The following is a 13,318-nucleotide window of genomic DNA, read 5'->3' on the forward strand; positions in this document are numbered from 1 at the left end:
ATACGGGACGTCGTTGAGAATGATTAGTTTTGTTACGTAAATACGTGTACCAGAGATATATGTAAATTGAAATAAGACTATATACAGGATCCTCTTCCTTTAATGGACACCTTACAAATGAGCAATGCCATAACCAGGACGTATCGTATGTCGACCTACATGTATATACGTTGTGACGTCATTTTTCGATTAACGGTCACAAGACAACTCCAGCTACCGATTCAGACAACGTTCCCGCTTTCTGGGTCCCCTCGAGTCGCCACCCTGATCAGAAGCTGCGCTCTCGCATTGATTCGTACAGTTACGTCAAATGTTCTCGGAAAGATTTTTTATTGCTGAGTTGAAGTCGAGGTGCTCGAATCTGCCATGGAGAGAGATAGTCTCAAGGTACCGAGTTGCCCGGCAGAGGACCCGACGGAGACGTCTGCACGGACTGGCTGATGTCCGGCGCCCCGCTGGAAATTGGCAAAGGGCCGTAGAGTGGGTGGAAATAGAGTTTTGATACAGTCAAGGCCAGAGGAGGACCCCCTGACCCGGGTTAAGGGTGTGGTGTCCCGCTGTCGCCCGATGACCTGGGGAAGCAGCCGTGGAGGATCTCCACTTGTTACGTACCGACTCGTCAAGAAACACTGTTGATTTAGTTTATAGGGACGGCTCGAGAGAAAGGATTATCGGCTATAAGGATCTCGACCAATCAGAATGATTAGCTCTCGAATTTGACTGTTGTCAAAGGCAGTCTGTCTTGGGACACCGATCGAGGTGCCTCGAGCTACCTCGCGCTCCCGTGCTATCTGTTCATAGTTTTTCTAGCTGTGTTTCCTATACGGTATAGGAAGCTCTAGCTTGTGTGGTTCTCGCATTGCTCTGGCAATATTCAGAAAATTCTACAGATTTTACTGCGTGTGTTCGGAGGTGCAGTGTTGTGCTATAGTGTCTACAGGAGTGTCCCTTGGATCCAATTCTCGGACTTTGCGAATTAGCTGAACCAGTTCTGGTGAGTCCTCCCAATTTACTAATCGGTGGAGGGATTTCGATTTTGAACGATAGGTATTGTCAGAGCTCTCTCGTTTTGACGGAGTCGAGTCTTTTCCACCTAAACTCTCAGGTCACACCGGCTCGTCAGTTCACGGTGAAAAACGAATTGGCCGGCGTCCGCCTGGCATGCGGATGCATCGACGAGGAGTGAACGGCCGAAGGTGAGGTTGGTCGGTTCTCGGATTTTCGTACCCGGAAATACGTTACTATGCATATATCGTAACATATTCCCCGAAGCTAATCGACCACGACTACCTCGATTATTTCCTGATTTCCATAGTCAGATTTTTGCTGAAGCAGACGTAGAGAGTCGTGTCTAGGAGCCAGTATCAGCCAGTCAGTAACGCAGGTGGGAATAGGCTGCGGGAGACGATGGGTTACGTCGGTGATAATGGAAGCTTTATGTCAGCATGCCTTGTCTCCCCGATTAGATTTACATGTAGATGGAGTTATCACGATTTAACGAGCTCGTAAGCCGAGGCAGGCGTTTAGACGCGAGGGTGACGCTCTTATCCTCGTGTACGTCAACGTGTTTCCCAGCTTCCCAAGAGAATCGGCCAATCGCGTTGATACACTTGCAAAGATTGATTAGACGTCGCGGCGCTTGAGTGCGAAATGAAATGGAATAAATAATTAGTGAAAGGAAGGAAAATTTTTGCGGATTCAAGAGAAATTAATGGAAGCCTGTAGGTTTGAAACTTCTTCATAGTTATCCGTCTACGCTACGTACAATGCACTTGTTATATACATATATGGTTGTCATATGTAGAACTTGCGTGAAGTTTTGTCTCGGCGCGAAGAAATGCCAGTCTACGGAGGACGAATCGGGACCTTTTTTGTGCTCGCACATGCTCCATATCGCTTTTGTCGCTGGCAATTTATAACGCGCACGCGCCCAAGCGTCTACAGGCAGATTATAAGTTCTTGAAAAGTTCGAGTCGCGGGACAAGCGCTGAGCGGGCGCGAACCGCGGAACAATTTCATTTATCACGAGAAAAATGTCGGTTAAACTCGGCGAACGAGTGCGGCGGAAACTTTGTAAAGGTTCTTGTTCCATGAGAGGAGATCAGAAGGATGAGAGAGAGAGAGAGAGAAAGAAGGGGGGATGGAGGTGGGAGAGAATGCCAGGATGACAGAGTTCGAAGGAGAGGTCAAGTCTCTCACAGGACGTCTCTTGGGCGCGTCTCGGACGTCCTAGTGCTCCCCTTGTGGGAGTCGAGAAAGCACGAGGGTGAATTAGGGAAGGTGAAAGGGATGAGAGACGGTGGTCCAGGCTGAGACATCCACCATCCCATCCCGTCGCATCGCGCAGGATACGCTCGACTCTTCCTTGAGACAACTTCGGATTAAGGACTTTGCCGACTCACGCTATTCGCCACATTAATAGAAATTTCTCGGGCGGCCTCGCTAAGCTCCTGGACACGACACCGAGATTGTTTTCGAGGAAACCGTGTTCCCTCACGAGAAGGATCAGAAGGAACAAAAGGAAAAAGATTAAACGATTGCGAAAGGATTTCGCTGCTCCCGACGAGGAGATTGAATCCTGCGATTCTAATTAATCGTAATTGCCCGTTCGATTCGTCGACTTTGTTTATAAGCTTCTTGACGCGACAAGGAAGTTCTTTTCCATGGCTTTACGCGATGCAGAGTTTTTGAACACGACCGAGTACGAGGGGGTACAAGTAGAGAGGTGGTACTACAGGAAAAATGGCAGGTGGATATGAAGAACAAGCGAGGAGGGATAAAGAGGGATAAAAGGAGACGCGTACCGGAAGCAGACGGGGAATGGTCGTTAATTGTGCGTAGAGGGTTGAAAGGCGCGACTCTTCGCCCGTATGCTTCACTCTCGTCGCCTGGATTTTACGCGAGATGAAGGATGTCGGAGGGGATAAAAAGAAAAGAAGTAGTGCAGGTTCGGCGACGAGGGGGAAGGGTTGCCAGAGGGTAACCTTATGCGAGGGAGAAGGGAGGGTAGGATTTGAGAACGCGCAAGGTCACCTTAAACTCCTCGAGCCTCGCGCGCCTGTCTGGGGGATGTCGAAGGGGTGTCGAAGGGGTGTCGTGAGCTGCCGCAAGGGATGTCTCAGTTAAACTTTCGACTTTGACCAAAGGTATTTGCAATTCCGAGTCGTACGATCGAAGCAAAAACTTGCTCGGACGGAGACGCTTCTACTTCATGTCGCAAAACGCAGGATCATCCCTTAGACCCGCTGATACGTATCAGCCTTGTAAACAACGAGAGAGACGGAAATAAAGGCCGTATCGCAATCAGCGAATGATATCGAGTTTTCGGGACAGTTATTGCAGATGCAAGTTGAAGGTCGGACGGGAGGAAGAAAATATATAACTATAAGATGGGTAAGAGGATGATAGGGTAGCAGGGATAAGATTTCTCTCGAATCCCAATATCCCCTGGTTTCCCAAAAGCGAAGCTCGTATTCAATCGGAAAAGTTCCCAGGGCGCATCTTCAAAATCCAGCGTAGACCTACGAGCGAGCGAGAAAGTAGATCCACCCCTAAACTTCTATTCAATCCGAATATTCTGCCCGTGACCATGCGAAGTGTCGTAGACACGATAATAGAGGTATCTGTCCCTCGGGTTGTTAGCTCGTTTTTCCATTCCCCCCTCACCTTTCGTCACGCTGCCCTTGCTACGTCCTATCTACTCTCTGACTCATCAGAGAGACGACTCTCTATACAGGTGAATCACCTATTCACGGGTATCGACCAATCTGTGCAAGACAGGAAACAAAATTCTTGAAAGGGGTATCGAGTAAGATAATTAAATTTTTCTTGCACAATCAACTTTATCACCAGTACGATGGACCCTGTCAATTAATAGATGGAGTAACTCCAATAATTTGTAAAAATTCAGGTTTTACCTAAAATCAAGAAAATTTATTCTCGTCTATCCCAAGATCCCATTAACAGTCCAAATTGCTCCGTCCTGTCTACGGCAAACTCTCATGTCCATAAGTAAGTTTAATAAATCGGTCTACGGGGGTACCTCACTCAAATTGGAGACGCTATATGTGAAACAGCCTTAAATCATTTGGCGAATGATATAAATTCTTTGACGGATGTGAATAAATAAACATTGCAGGAAGATTGCCACTCTCGATTCGATTTGATTCACCTTGGCCGATTGTATATTAAGAGAAGGACCTTCGCGGAGAGAGCGAAGAGGAGGAAGAACACATTAAACCTTCTGCGAGCCGTCGTTGCGTGTGCGCGGGGCTTTAGTTTCGTCGGAGTGGCATCAATTTAATGGAATATTTTTGCTTGGCTCGCAGCTGCCGCTCGCGTTAACTAATAACGAGTAAGTAATTAGCATTTCGAGGAATCCTTTACTCCTGACGGTGCCAGGCATTCTCATAATTAGCCATTTGCCATTTTCAAGGTGTAATCTCTTTCTCATTTCCTCATTCATTCTATAGTATTCTCGTTCCTTAAATTTTCTTTTTTATCATCGAATGTCCCTCTTCTCGTTTCATGACGGAATGACGATCAGACGAGTTTCGCTTTACAAGGAAAACAGGCGCGAACTGATTGCTCTGCTCGTTTTCGTGAATTTCCAGGGGCATTAAGAAATTACTTGTCATTGCTGTTATTCGCCTGAAATTGAAACTGGCACGGAAATTGCCCTAATAGCCACGACACGTTTACATCGTAGGGATTTACCTGAACACCGTATGTATATGTACGTATATCTACTTATCTTTCTGTGATATACTATATATATATATATACCGTACATACTTAGAGAACGGAATACATAAATATAGAACCAAATGTTTTTTATTACTCCAGATACGATATCATCTCAATTATTAAAATGACTTCGGATAAGCTTACGAGCCGGAAGACACAATAAATAATAGAAGAGAAAAAATGAAGGTAAAGTAATAAAGGCAAAAAAATGAAATACTTTATGAATACTTAGGAGCTAAGTGATTCACTTTCATATTTATTCATATTAATAAAAAATTCCAATAATATTATCTTCCGCTTGAGGTCTTGAGCCGTCCACGATGATCTTTTTTTCCTCATAGTTCAGAGGCCAACCTCAGGTCCTCCAGAAGACATTTTTCGGTTATACAGAAGGGGACTTTGAATGGCGAGAAAAAAAACTGGGTTATGTCAATCTGTCCAGAGAATTATAAGGAAAACTCATTCCGATTATTATGATATCCTTAGTATCTAAGATGGTTCGAGAAAAAAAAAAACTTCAGCCGACCTCACAATCGATCAGTTCAGGAAATTACAAGTCAATTTGCTATTCTGACACGTGCTTGACAATTCCAAATAAACGTATACGAATTTCTCAAGCGATTTATTAAGTATCAGATTTGGACGACTTTTCGAAAGAGGGGTACCTCCATTAATGTGTCAGAGAACTATCGAAGTTCGCCTAAGATAATCTTGACGTTATTCAGCTTATCTTGTTCCTTCATTTATTACGTGATACATTTGCAAAAAAAAAAAAATATTATATCAACAGTCTCTCAGCCCCTCAACTTTCTCATCTCTCTTATCCGCCCATAACAGTAATATCGACTTCCAGCATTACATACATAAATGCATGTTATATGTATACACATGTATAACCAAATTCAAGCGTGATATCAATTTGTCAATGAATTACAGAAAATAAATCATAATACCATAGATAAGAACAAAAATACTAGAACATTTATTATTCACTGGTAGGTAAGAGTTAGGTAGGTCGTTATACATATATGGATATACAAGTATATATATATATATATATATACACATATGTAGAACCATTGCCAGAACCTACAGTAGGTCTAAGCTCGCGCAACCAGCCAGCCCACCTTTATTTACGAGTTTCGCCTATTTACCTCGCAGTAATTGTGCTGGCAATTAAATCGCGATTTATTGTAATAACAAGTTTAAATGGCGACTGCACCGACAGTCCACGCTTTACGGCCTACCCTCCCCCGCAGCCCAAGACATTAATTCTTGCTTATGACTTATGAGTTACGACATACAAGCTGTTTCATGTTACGATACGTCTCTCTCTCCCGACTAGCGTATATCGATAACAAGATCAATTACCGTGCCAGTAAAAAGAAAATGCACTGGCATCACGGCGAGTCCAGCAATAAAGCATATCTTCATTATCCCGAGTAAGAACGCAATAAGAGATAGAAACGTTATGAAATAATCACACGTAAAGGAACAAGAGTTTTATTTATTCATTTTTTATTTATTTATTTTTTTATTATACACCCCGAGATTATTTTTTTCCCAAATTCATCGAACAACGAACACCGCGTACTTAATCATTTTCCATATGAGAGATGAGTGGAAATAGACGCAGCTATAGTACCGGCTCGATTACAGGTTCGTAAAGTGTCGGCTGACGCGACGAATAATTTGTTACCCCCTAATACGCGGTTTCGCAACTTTCCGCGTGACTCGACGTTCACCTCAATTTATTACGACGTTCCACACACGATACGTATAGTCGCATACGCACTTTAACGTGCACGCGCATACCTGAAGTGCCTTGTGTGGAGTCTGAATGAGGCATTAAAAAATGGACGAAGCGCTATGAAGTCGAACCCGACAGTGTGGATGACGCGAACGACCTCAGCAGCTATTCGTACGAAGACGTGATACGTTGTTTCTGAATTGCAAGAAAACTATATAACAAGAGAAAGAAGCAATGGGCGAAAGGAAGTGGCAGTTTCTTCATGTACGGGGTGCTTATGCTAGACAGGGTGATTTATGCTAGACCGAATCCGGAGGGATTCGAATCAGGAGCCTCTGTATGTATTAGGTGCCCTATTCTCTAATCAGATTACCCGCAGCTACAGTCAAGGTATTCTTAATGTTGTATTAGAAACATTTCAGGGTACTGATCAGCATGAAAATTTTCTATTCTAATAGGTCACTCGGTTCTCTGTCAACAATCGACTGTAATTTCTTATCAACGAACTCGCTTACAGGGTCATTCGAGTTGTCGTGTCAATCTCACCTTAACCGGTGGGCAGGGGTAATCTGATTAGAGAATAGCGCGCCTAATAAGTGCGAAGGCTCCTTCCGGATTTGGAGTCTAGGATAACTCAGCCTGTATACCGTGTGACTGTGGAAAATATATAGGATAAGGGTGACAGGGTACACCCTGTGTATAGTATCTATTTAATATATATATATAGGAGCTTGTATAAACGTCGTCTTTTGGCGCCCTTAGCCGAACGTCGGCAGTTGGTAGCATTTGGTGCCTATTCTTGCGGTTTTAACGGGTACGGTATAGCGTATGCCAGACGCGTGCCAAGTCTCTTGGATGTTGTTGTGACCCTGTCGGGTATAAGAGCCAGTTCAGGGAAGTTCCAGTTCCTGTTTCCTGGCAGCTTCACTTCTCTCGAAACCGCTCCCCCCCCCTTCCCCCTCCCCCCCCGAAGAGCATTGGGAATCTTTCGGAGTTGAGAGTGACGCCATGCCGCGGCATCTTGGCCAGTTTCAAACTCTGCACCACGTGTGTAAGTGTCTTTTTTCCTGTCTTACGTCTCAGTCCCCTTTTACACTGCGAAGAAGTTATCTCAACGTGAGTTTACAACTGTTCCATTTACAGGCACGTTATATATACGTATACGTTTACAGTGTACACCCGGTATATAAAGACGGGATCTGAACTCTTCGAGGGAACTTCTTTGATTTTGCCATCTTGTATTATCATCGGGCACGAAAAGACTTTTACCGTATGTGGATGAAGTCTGGTATACATTGGTTTAGCTATACCAGAGATTCAGACTGATAGTCAGACATAGATTTTTCTTGCTCCTGCACTCCGATGGACTTCTAGTGCGATTGATACTAGAATTTTGGGTATTCTTGTTAATGAGAAATAGTCTTGGGACTATTTTTATCCATCGCTGATGTGAATAGGACGCTTGTGAATATATGCAAAAGGGGCGAACACGAACGGCCGTGTAAGAGTTTGGTTTTCTGTATGTAGGATGGAAAATCCACTTCCCGAGAAGTGAATACCAGAAGGCATTGCATAGGGGACGGTTCGACGCTGTGTTACCCATTTGAACGAATGGCGACGTCGACTGCTTGTCGTTTTATAGACGTATCGCTACCTGGGGAAGGAAAGCTGCTGATTGTGACTTAACAATTTATACTTGACTTTACGAAAAAAAAAAGTAAAAAAAATAAAAAGTTCTTCTTCGCTGGAGGAACAATTTAGATATTGGTCTTCGAATTGGTACATATCTCAATAACTTCAAGCGATATAACTTTATGGTGAGTCACTTTTTAATCAGACACTTCGTGTTTACCAAGGACAAAGAAGGGACGAAGGTACCTTTTTTTGTCAGAATGAAATAAAAAAAGTATGCAAACTCTCATAGTCAAGGACAAGTTGTACTCCCAGTTGGATACATCTGTAAACGTACGTAACCTGCATATTTATGTGTGGGATCCAAGATCAAAAGTCATTCCAGAAGAAACAACGTGGTCCAGTGGGGATACCGAGATCTTAGGAAGTCTGTATACGAGAAATGTCATCCTTGACTCTATACATATATACATGTAAGAAGGACTTGGATGTGTCAACACGCGTCTCTTGCTCTTATCAAAACGATACCACACGACGTACGTTGATCCGATAAAGTTCAAAGCCCAAGCAGCGTACAGATCTGGAATGGCTTATTGATCCAAGTGGAGGAATCGGTTGGGTTCAAATCGGTAAGAGAGGGTCAATTCTCGGAGGATTCTCTTGTTCATGTATTTTTTCAAGTTTACACATACTCCGTCCACCTAAACTAAGCCTCTTGACAGGAGCGATTCTCTTCCGAGAAACTTTTAAAGCTCTTGGTGGTGGCATTTATTTACAGGAGCGTAACGTCTCTTAATAGTGCCGGAGCCGTTTGGCTTTGAGTCAAACGAAAGAGTGAGGCAGAAGGTTGAAAGTTTAGTTAAAGAATTGGGTTCCCGGCTACAGTAACGTATAGATCTGATACCGTTTTAAGTATCCTTAAGGTTGATACACGGAACGTTGGGCGAAACGAAAGAAAGGCATTAGGTAGTAGAACCTCGGAAATTTTTCTAGTCGATTTTGAAAGCTCCCGCGAGAAAACTACATCATGCTCGAAGTAGCTGGAAGGGCGCGCACTCTTGCGGGCTTTGGTTTATAAACACTCGGACGACGTAAGTCCCCGGTCGCTTTATACCGGAGTCGGGCGAAGGAAGCTCGTGGAACATCGTCCGGATGTGAATGTTTACAGATGGAGTATTTACATTTCCCTTGGGAGCTCGGTATTTCCAAATTCTCAATTCTTCTTGCTATCGTTATGAAATCGGCGGCGCAATAATAATCGAGAGAGGTTCGACCGTTAAAATTGTCCTAGGTATACACCACGGTCCGGACCATTCCCTTGGTTAATCTTAAATAAATTATAGGGGGACGGCACTCTTCGGGAACAAGATACAGTTCTTATTCACGCGTTCCGTTACTCTCTTAATTTCCGGTATTCCCTTGCTATTAGCGAGGAGGATGCCGAGGCAGCTAATTAATTGAGGATACTTTGTTAGGAAGTTGGGTAATTTCTCTTTAATTGGACGGTAGGGAATTTCGAGAGGATTTCGAATATCGACGGAGGGTGGCGAGGGGAGTAGGATATCTTTTAAGGGATCTTAATGTTAATAAAGATTGTCAAATATTTAATAGGATGCGTATTAGGCGAGGAGTCGCGTTTTAAAAGTAAGGGAAGCTGTACAAGGCGAGAAGGCGAGAGGTCAAAAGGAAGGAAGAAAGTTAAACGAGTATAGAGGTTAAATAGTCTATTCGAGCAGCGTGTGCAACTTATGAGGCTTGACTGACTTCTCCATTAGCCGGCTTTCCGTCAGAACTTAATTTTAATACACTTGCAGGCCAACGGCCGGAATATTAAAGCGTCAAAGCTCTGGCAGTTCGTACTGCTTCCATCTCTCTTTCCCTTTACTTATCTTTTTTCTTCAGCCTTTTCATTTTTTACGCCTTACGGCTTGACGCGGCCAAACAGAAAACTTTCGTAGAAGTCAAGAACCCTCGTAACAATTCTTGGGAATACGAGATCGGAGGACACGCGGCACACGTGGAATTATCATATAAGCTCGATACGGAATACTGTATTCGTGTTGGATACGGTTTTTGAGACTTCTAAAATTCAAATCAAACATTGAACATGTTTTAAGTTGAATAGTTAGGAATATATCATGTGTTAAAATTTGACTGTATGTGTATGAATAACTTGAAAAAAAAAAAAAAAAAAGAAAAGTACCATTCAACCTAGGATGCAGTTCGCGTTCGGTTGACTTGTAAAATCGTAGTTACTCACTTGGGATAGCTAACGAAAATCCACTCGAGCGTCCAACCACCGGATCGTCTAATTATTTCAGTTCGGTAATACGTTACGCGAATTCCGCTGGTGCGAAACCGAATTAATTGAGCCAGACGTAATTAGATTTGCTTCGTTAGATTTTCAAAAACAGACCATCCACCCAAAACGAATTTAACTGAGATAAGTCGTCCGCGTACTTCCATTGGAAAATTGTCCATTGACGTCGCCTCGTGAACCACGAAAAAAATAAATTCTTTAAAAACAGTCTATCTCTCGTGTTGACCTTTACTGTATTTGGATATCGATATCCTCGAGAATAATGTATGGGCTATCTCCGGTGGACAGTAGACGTGTTCGGTGCCAGGAGGAGAAAGACAAAGAGAGCAACAGGAGGAGGCCCGGGTAAGGGAGTGAAAAGAGAACATGAAAAAGCGGAGAGAATATTTGATGAGTTTCGACTGAATGAATTTCAACGTGGAATTATGGATTTATGGTTTCCTTGTCTAGAGCACGTTAAGTCTTCGCTGGATTATTCGTTTGCCGAGCTAATACGGTTGCCAATATTTCTTTAGCGTGTATATACGGCAGCCATCCTTCTACCCCGTCGCTCCCCTCATGATCGCCGCAAGGACGTTAGGTTTTCCCAGCTATCTATATACGTCCTCGGGTCTTTAGATCCTGAGATCCTGAGAATCCCAACTCTGATCCCCTCCCCGCCATCCTCCGCCCCCAAAAGCTCCCCGCGTCCTTTCATATCGGCCGCAGCCGCTCCGGGAGTCTCACTATTTCCGCATTATTTCAACTATAAATTTGGCGAGGAAAATGGCGCGGAATCGTCCCAGGCCATTTTCATCCTCTCGTTTTCCGTCTCACTCGCCGGAGAGGTTAGGTCGATAGGTACACGTGCTATATAGGTTAGCTGGATATAGCATGCGCACACGTATACGAGAAAGCTCGGATTCGCTCCGGCCGAAAGCGTGCTCGAATTTATTCTCGTGAAGATAAAAAATGTCGGCCAGTTGGCGCGGGTTACGCGTAAATAGAAGGCGGCCTCTCCACGGCGATTCTGAAAATTTATGCTTTTTGAAAATTCCCTCGAGCCTGCAGAAGAGCATCCCCGCCCGCAACGGAGCCACATAGGACCGTTCTCGTATTTCTTCGGTCTTAATGTGTCAAGTCAGCTATATGTATTTCACGAGACTCGTTCGTCTTGTTGCGTTTCTTTTGTTAGCATCGATCCACTTCATTTTATACCACAGACCGTCCTACGTCTTTCTTGGTCCGTCCCTTCATTTTTAATACCGCCTGAGTGTCCTTAGGAAATTGCGTGGACTTTATCCGCATCTCCCAATGTCCATACGGCCTGAGTCTGTCTCGAAAGGGGACTGTCATTGTCCTTTGGCATCCGTCGTTAAAAAGAAAAACGAAAAAGACCATGCATATATCCAGGCACAGTCAAGACGGAGAGAGAACATAGCGAGGAACGGAGTTGAAGCTACGCGAGAGAGAGAGGGTAACAAAGAATACGGCAGAAAAGAAAAGAAAAAGTGAAGAAAAGGTGAAATCGTTGAATTTCACAGTTGGCAACGTTGCGCATACAGATTCGCGGTCGAAAAATAAAATTTCGCGAACTAAGCGATATCCAAAAACTTTCGAGGATTTTACATCCCGTGAAGTTTGGGCATTCGAAGAGAAAAAAATACCCCATGAGGGTGTGCACAGAGGTTTCGCTGGGATACGGTAAGATGGTTATGCAGGAACGAAGGTAGCCGATTCTGCTGAATTCCAGGAAGTTTTCGTGCTTTTTCAACTAACGCACATAGAAAATCCTACGGCCAGTGTGAAATATCTCCTGTCGGGCAGCATCCGCGAGGATTTGTCGAACGAGAATTGATTTAGGTTCGAAGGACTTAATCCTCTGGAGGTTACCTTCCTGTCGGAGGCCTCGCCTGCTTTCCGACCACGATTCGCTGCAATGAGAACCCTGGAACATCCCCTCGGCTTTTACGAATTCACCAAAAAAATCCTCAGCCCGGGAAAATCTCCCCTGTTGTCTCGTGGGAGGCCAACCGCCAATTGACGTTAACTAACCTGCGGCGTTGAATATATAACGGGATACCCTTTGACCTCGTGCTAAACACTATATATATATATATATACGTTGCGTGGCTTACAGTTCGACTCTAATGGTGACAACAAACAGTTCGATATTGCTATACTAATGGAGACCCATTAGATTCTCGGGTGTATTAGGACATCGACCTGAGTAGCTAAACAAGAGAATGCCAACTGCTTACGACTTGGGTTCGTAAACCACGGACGTAATGCGTCCTTTATGGAGGGTCGTGCACACCATAAACCAGTACGTCCCTAGGAAGACGTGCTACGGCCTAATTAACGTAAGAGGAGTGTCCTTCTCATTCGTCGGCGCGATCTTTTACATTATAACGCGTACAGACTATATGTCCTAAGGCCAATATGGGCATCGTTACGATCATCCTCGGGCGAGGACTATACGCCAAAGTTTGACAAAAGTGGAAGGTCTTACCTAGAGGCGAAACTCGAGAAAACCTTAACACGAGAAGCCATTCGACGGCTGTTAGATGTGCGTACGTGAAAAACAACAATCTCAGCTTACGTCTCGACCTAACGAGATTGGAGGAATCAATATCAAAGTATTATAACGGGTATCCAATTGATAAAAGGTAAATGGCATATCCGTTCGGATGTTAAATAAACGATCGTGGAAGAATGGTAGAATTCGAGACTAGCTTGCTAAAGACTATCGTCCCGTTTCCATAAATTAGGAATTTCAAATTTCCAATATGGCGCCCGCAAGTCCGCCTACCATTAGTTCTAGAGAAGACGAGTGGGACAGAGATAGAAATGGTTGCACAGCGACTGAATGAGAGATACGAGAAATTGCA

General features: G+C 44.1%; 1 protein-coding gene across 5 annotated transcripts in view; it reads right to left on the minus strand.

The window, feature by feature from the left end:
- LOC107262988 (hemicentin-1) overlaps nucleotides 1–13,318 on the minus strand; it is a 52,652-nt gene that overhangs the window by 18,729 nt on the left and 20,605 nt on the right. The window lies entirely within an intron of this gene.

This window comes from Cephus cinctus, unplaced genomic scaffold (genome assembly GCF_000341935.2).
Source record: "Cephus cinctus unplaced genomic scaffold, Ccin1 Ccin1_scaffold0129, whole genome shotgun sequence".
NCBI lineage: Eukaryota > Metazoa > Arthropoda > Insecta > Hymenoptera > Cephidae > Cephus > Cephus cinctus.